General features: G+C 50.9%; 1 pseudogene across 1 annotated transcript; it reads left to right on the forward strand.

Annotated features, from left to right (window-relative positions):
- The first annotated feature begins 947 nt into the window (after window positions 1–947).
- Window positions 948–6,638, forward strand: LOC308513994 (transcription factor EB-like; annotated as a pseudogene). Its single transcript has 3 exons — window positions 948–980; window positions 3,514–3,540; window positions 5,750–6,638. The product of its transcript is annotated as a transcription factor EB-like (transcript).
- The last annotated feature ends 309 nt before the right edge of the window (window positions 6,639–6,947 follow it).

Below are 6,947 nucleotides of genomic sequence, written 5' to 3' on the forward strand. Positions count from 1 at the left end.
TGCTCTAGAGTAAAGTAAGCCTGGAGCAAGTTACTGTTGCAGTGGGGATGGAGGGAAAGCAAAGGTGAGCGACATAAGTAAAATCAGAGTGTCTAGGAAAAATTAAAGGGAAGATATCCTAAAACTTCCAGGAAATCTCCACCAATGGAGCAAAGAAAAAAAATGCCTCTATTATTCTGTGAGCAACAAACCAAACTGGGTTGGGGGTCTCAGACAATTTGCTCATATGATTGCAAACACAGACAGAAACTCCTGGATTGGAGAGGGCTCCCCTGAGGGCTCCCAGATTGGAGAGGGTGAAGGTCGGGCTGAGGGACCCCCCCACCCCCCAGTGCATGAATCTTCGTGCACCAGGCCCCTAGTACTAGTATATCTGTCATCAACTTTAGCATAAAAATACTGCAGCCTGTTTCTTCAGGTCTTCATTTCCTTATGAAGGCTCCCATGTCATGTAAAACAGATTAAATACATTTGTATGCTTTTCTCCTGTTAATTTGTCTGTTTAACACATCACCCAAAGTCTTTAAAAATATCAGTGAACACATTCACTCATCTCAAAACCCTCCACCGGCTCTTTGTTTCACTCAGAGGACAAGCCAATGCCTACTCACTCCGCTCCAGACACACTGGTTTTGCTGCTACTGCAATTCTTCAGGTACTAGCTGCTCCCTCTGCTGGGAAGACTCTGGCTAGATGTCCCCATGTCTGACTTCCTGACCTCCCTCATCCTCTCCTTAAAGCTTATTCTTGCCATTCTAATTTCCAACTTGTACCCCTCTCCCATAATCTGCATTCTTTTTCCCCTGTTATATTTTGTTCATAGCATGTACAAAATACTAATAATTTTCCTCATCCACTCAACAAATATTTGTGCCAGGCATTATTTTAAGAAGCTGGGATGTGAGACCCTAGCCCTGAAGCTCAGTTGGTTAGGGCATCGTCGCAATATGTCAAGGTTGCAGGTTCAAACCCCCGTCAGGGTACGTACAAGAAGCAACAATGAATGCATACGTGGAACAAACAACAAATCAATGTTTCTCTATTTCTTCTGCTCTTTAAAATCAATAAGTAAAAATTAAGAGCATTTAATCTTATCAAAGAAATTCCTACCTTTCATCTATAAATTCATATACTGTGAATATTTTCATACTCAGAATAACACACCTCAAAGTATTAGACATCTATACATATAAAAGCCTAAGTGACTGGCTGGAGCTCATGCAGGAGCTGCCCCCTGGTGGTCAGTGCACCCCCACAGCAGAAGCGGCGCTCAGCTAACAGATGGGCATCAAACACTGGGCTCACGGCTGGTGAGTGCAGCTGGGGCAGTGTGAGCCTCTCCTGAGGACACTCTCCCTGGGTGCCAGAGTGGTGGCAGCGGCAGGTGCAGCGGGGCTGGGATGAACGGGAGAGGCACGGACAGTGGGCTGGAGCCTGATGAGCTGGCGGGTAAGGCCGGGTTGCGGCGGTGCGGAAGTGCACTGATCCCCGTGGGTGAGGCCAAGGGGCCCCACTGGTGCACGGATCCATGCACTGGGCCTCTAGTATATAAATACTAATCCAGGAATAAAAATAAGTATAAGCATATAGCAATAGAATTACTCTAGACAAGGTAAATAAAATTAAAAAATAAAAAATACTGAACACATGCCGAAACCGGTTTGGCTCAGTGGATAGAGCGTCGGCCTGTGGACTGAAGGGTCCCAGGTTCTATTCCGGTCAAGGGCATGTGCCTTGGTTGTGGGCACATCCCCAGTGGGAGATGTGCAGGAGGCAGCTGATCGATGTTTCTCTCTCATCGATGTTTCTAACTCTCTATCTCTATCCCTTCCTCTCTGTAAAAAATCAATAAAATATATTTTTTTAAAAAAATACTGAACACAGAGTAGAATAACTGCAAATTAAAATTAGGTGGCCCCCAGAAAAAAAAAAGAGAGAGAAAAAAAAAAAATTAGGTGGCCCTGACCAGTTTGGCTCAATGGATAGAGCGTCGGTCTGCGGACTCGAGGGTCCCAGGTTCGATTCCGGTCAAGGGCATGTACCTTGGTTGCAGGCACATCCCCAGTAGGGAGTGTGCAGGAGGCAGCTGATCAATGTTTCTCTCTCATTGATGTTTCTAACTCTCTATCCCTCTCCCTTCCTCTCTGTAAAAAATCAATAAAATATATTTTTTAAAAAAGAAACAAGTTCTTCAATGGCAAATTAAATCTTAAATAAATGTTTGTAAACAATTTCTCTTCTGAATAACAGACTTTTGAGTCTTTTTGGTCTCCAAAGGCAAGGGTAATGCCACATTAATGCTTAAATGTCTAAATTGTCCTCTTATCTGTAAGACTACCCTTAATGTTTGGGCCTAGAGCAAAGAAACAAAAAATTAGTCCTCCTTTCTTCCAAGAGCATAAATTTGCAATTGATAAGGTCAAGTTTTGTTAAGTCTTAGATAGCAAATTCTTAAAAGTATTCTCCTTTAAGCAGTCAGAAGACAATAGAAAAGATGTGGCTCATGACCTTTCCTCTTGGGATTAACCTCTTTGACCTCTTCAGATTTAGGATCTCTAAATTTTTCTGCTATTTCAAAAATATCGACAGGGGAAAAAAATAGTGGCAGGATTTACAAGTTTTAAGGGAGAGGAAAAAGAGAACAAAACTAAAATAATCTTGGAAGCAAATGGACGTATTCATTCTTTCTGAATACTTGTGACTCATCATGTACGAATATAAAATGTATATGCCCACGTGGCAACGAAAGCACTTTTCACTGATGGCTCGTTCTCTTGGGGATCATATGCACCCCCAGCCTATTCCAGCTTCTAAATGCTGTCCTCATTCCTGGCTCCAGGCTCCCCCTCACTTTACCTTTTCTGTCTCTGCTTCTGTTGTCACAGTCTTTTCTGTCTGACCCTCCAACTTCCCTCTTACAAGGAGCTTTGTGGTTACCTGGATAATCCAGGATAATCCTCTGATCTCAAATCTGTTGATGTAAAACTTTCAAACCTGCAGACAATTTTTATAAAAATTCATTTGAGCCAAAGAGAGGATATGCCTGGAAGTAAGATTTCAATGGACTGAGAAAAATGCTCCTGCGAATGGTAGTTTGCAGAATCTTTTATGCATTTGAAATTAAGGAAGCAACAGAAGGAAGATTACATGGAGCCAGGAGAAAGCAAAGTGGGGATTGGATTACAGGATACTTAAGATTATGTGCTCTCTTAAGGGTTAATACACCCTTTGAGGTGTATTATTTCTGGTACTTCACAGGTATCTTTTTTTAATTTATTATTATTTTTTAATGTTTTTATTGACTTCAGGGACAGGAAGGGAGGGGAGATAGAAACATCAATGATGAGAGAGAATTATTGATCATCTACTTGCTGCATGCCCCCCACTGGGGATCGAGCCCGAAACCATGTGCCCTCACTAGGAATCAAACTGTGACCTCCTGGTTCCTAGGTCAATGCTCAAAGACTGAGCAACACTGGCTGGGAAAAAAATGCTTTTATAAATTAATTTTAGAATCTTGAGTCTCAGATGCCCAACACGGTACTGCTGGCCAGGGAGGGTGGCGGTGCCAGAGGGAGGGGCCAAGGTCCTACCTGGCTCTGAGTCTGCAGAGAACCAGAGCCGGGGTCGCCTCCATCAAATCATGTAACGAGGGCCGGGGTCCAGGAGCACTGGAATCCCGAGGGGCCTGTGTCCACCTGCATACACGATGGGGCTTCGCAGGGACCAGCACCTGGGCCATTGGGGAGGCTCCCTGGTGGGTGGGGGCCGGACGCACGGTGCTGGGCCTCCGCAGAGCGGGGCAGGGAGCATTCCTGGGGGCAGCAGTGGCCACAAGGAGGCCCAGAGCTGGTGAGCTCCTTTGGGTCCCAGGGCTCCCTTCCTCTCCAAACCTAGGGCCCAGCGGGCACAGGGCCGGGTCCTCACTCCATGGGGTGAGTGACATGGGCGGCTCGGTCCCCTTCCTTCAGAGCCTCTGGCAGTGAGACTGCTCCCCGGGCCTCCTGGGCAGAGGGAGGTGGCAGGTGGGACGGAGCCAGGCTTGGAATCAAGAGGCCTGGCTTCTGGCTTTGGCTGTGACCTTGGGAAGTCTCTTCACTCTTGAGTCCTTGCTCTCAGCTGCAAAATAGGGACGATGCCTTCTCCTCACAGGATGGTGGGAAGATTAAACTGAAGTATGGTAGCAATCATCTCAGGTAGAAACTATAGTTTACCTTTAACCCTGCGGTTTGGCTTCTGTGCTTATTTGCTTTGTTTAACAATAGAAAAGTTATTTTGATTTTCTGAATTATATAAATCATCCCATTTGATTGAATACCCTACTGATTGTAATGTGAAATCCCGTTTGTAGTGGTCGTACTGGTCTTAGAAAGCACATTTCCTTTACCTGGGAAGGACAGCACAGTTATCCCAAGGTCAGAGGGACACAGTTAACGTGTCCTTGTTGATTCAGTGTTCCTGAGACCCAAAACTGTAATTGAGATAACATGCCTAAGTTCAACCCAGGTTCCTCATTCCAGACCCGAGGGCTCTAGATAATGTCTTTCTGTCAATTCAGTGACCCCGAGACCCAAAACTATAATTAACATGCTGCTCTGCTTCTGTAAACTGCTTTTTTGCAAACCAGGTTCCTCATTCCAAACCTTGAGATGTAATCAATACCTTTGTGATCTTTGCCTATATAAGTCTGGCTTTGCCACCATCTTATCACTATGAGATTTGGGAATGACCCCTCATAGTCCCGGATCGCAATAAATGTGACTCTTTAATTCGACTTCTTGAGGCATCCTTCTGTGATTCACGGGGTACGTTACAACAAACACAGCAAGAAACAGGGGGCCTAGCTGCGCACAAAGGTGACGCGTGTTTACACCGAGCAGGTGAAGGTGCAGGCATCCCCACCCCTTTTGGGAGTTCTGAACCTCTGCTGTTCACTGCTGCCCCTCGGGCCTGAGCCTGCCGCCCTGGTCCCCGGGCCCTGCCACTGTGGAAACTCCGCCCCGCACCCCCACATCTCACAGTGGGGACACAAGGAGTCCCTCCTCCATCACCAGCCAATGAGACATTTCCCAGTAGCTCAGCAGGAGCTGCCCAGGGCATGAGGTCTGGGGAGGGAGAGGACCTGTGCCCTGTGAGTGCCTGTGCCCCGAGAGGGCTCTGGGCCTGTGATGTGTTCTGTATGTTTCTGTGCAGGAGCTGGGGATCTTTCCAGAGCCCAAATCTGCTCTTGCCAGGCACTTGCTTACACCCCCACTGGCTGCCCATCCCCAAATCCCAGGTCTTTGCAAGTTGAGCCCAGGGAACCGGGATCCAGCCTCACCTCCCGCCCGGCCCTGGGTCACTGCACTCCGGCAGGCAGCCCCCCCCGCCCCTGTAGGACCCTCCTCACAGTTCTGCTCAGGACTCCCGTTCCACGCCCTCCGGGAAGCCTTCCAGAAACTTCCGAGTAGATTAGGTGCCCCGCCCCGGGACCTCCTAAAGCCTGGGGGGCAGAGCCTCTCCCAAACTTGTACCTGGCTGCTCACTGCCTCCTCGAGGCTCCGCGTGGAGGCTGAACTCTTGGGGCCTGTGGCTTGGTCAGCCCTGGACTCCGCAGACCCTGAGGTGGAATTGCCGGCTGGAGAGGCCCCGAGTGAATTCCGACCCCGCTGGTGCTGGCAGCAGGCCCCTTAGAGCAATGGGCCCTAGGGAGAACCCCTCACGGAGAGGGGGCTGCTCACCGGGCCTCCCTCTCCACCTCACCCCCCAGCTACCGCTGTCCAGCAGCCACCTGAATGTGTACAGTGGTGACCCTCAGGTCACAGATTCCCTGGTGGGTGTCACCAGCAGCTCCTGCCCAGCCGACCTGACCCAGAAGCGTGAGCTTACAGGTGCTCAGAGCCGGGCCCTGGCCAAGGAGCGGCAGAAGGACAATCACAACCTAATTGAAAGGAGACGGAGGTTCAACATTAACGACCGCATCAAGGAGTTGGGAATGCTGGTCCCCAAGGCCAGTGACCTGGACGTGCGCTGGAACAAGGGCACCATGCTCAAGGCCTCTGTTGATTACATCCGGAGGATGCAGAAGGACCTGCAGAAGTCCCGGGAGCTTGAGAACCACTCTCGGCGCCTAGAGATGACCAATAAGCAGCTCTGGCTGCAAATCCAGGAGCTGGAGATGCAGGCTCGTGTGCACAGCCTCCCCACCACCTCCCCGTCCGGCATGAACATGGCCGAGCGGGCCCAGCAGGTGGTAAAGCAGGGGCTGCCTAATGAGGAGGGTCCGGGGGAGGCCTTGCTATTGGGGGCCAAGCTCCCCGACCCTGAGTCACTGCCGGCTCTGCCACCCCAGGCCCCGCTGCCCCCGCTGGCCCAGCCACCCCAGCCACCATCCCCATTCCACCATCTGGACTTAAGTCACAGCCTGAGCTTCGGGGGTGGGGGCAACGAAGGGCCCCCCCGGCTACCCTGAACCGATGGGGCAAGAGCACAGCTCCCTGTTCCCCAACCTGTCCAAGAAGGGCCTGGACCTCATGCTCCTGGACAACTCCCTGCTGCCGCTGGCCTCTGACCCCCTCTTCTCCACCATGTCCCCCGAGGCCTCCAAGGCCAGCAGCCGCAGGAGCAGCTTCAGCATGGAAGAGGGCGATGTGCTGTGACCCTGGGACGGGCAGGCCTGGGGGCTGTGAGGGCAGGGCCGACTCCCTCCCCCCTTCAGGCTGCACTTGTGTGTGAAGTAGCCACCTGCCCTGCCTCACTCCTCCCTTCGGCCCCTTGTTTGGACTTAGTGCCCGCTTGGCAGCCTGTGGGGTCGGGAGAAGCCCCCACACAGCTCAGTACTCCACTGGGCGGGAGGGGGGCAAGGGGGGCGGGGGGAGCAGCTCTCTGATGGGCTGGGCAGGAGGAGGTCGTGAACCTGGCCCCAGGGGGTGTGCTGGAGGTGAGAGGAGGCCCTGGAGGGTCCTGTC

This window comes from Myotis nattereri (assembly GCF_964212035.1).
Source record: "Myotis nattereri genome assembly, chromosome: 2".
Taxonomy (NCBI): Eukaryota; Metazoa; Chordata; class Mammalia; order Chiroptera; family Vespertilionidae; genus Myotis; species Myotis nattereri.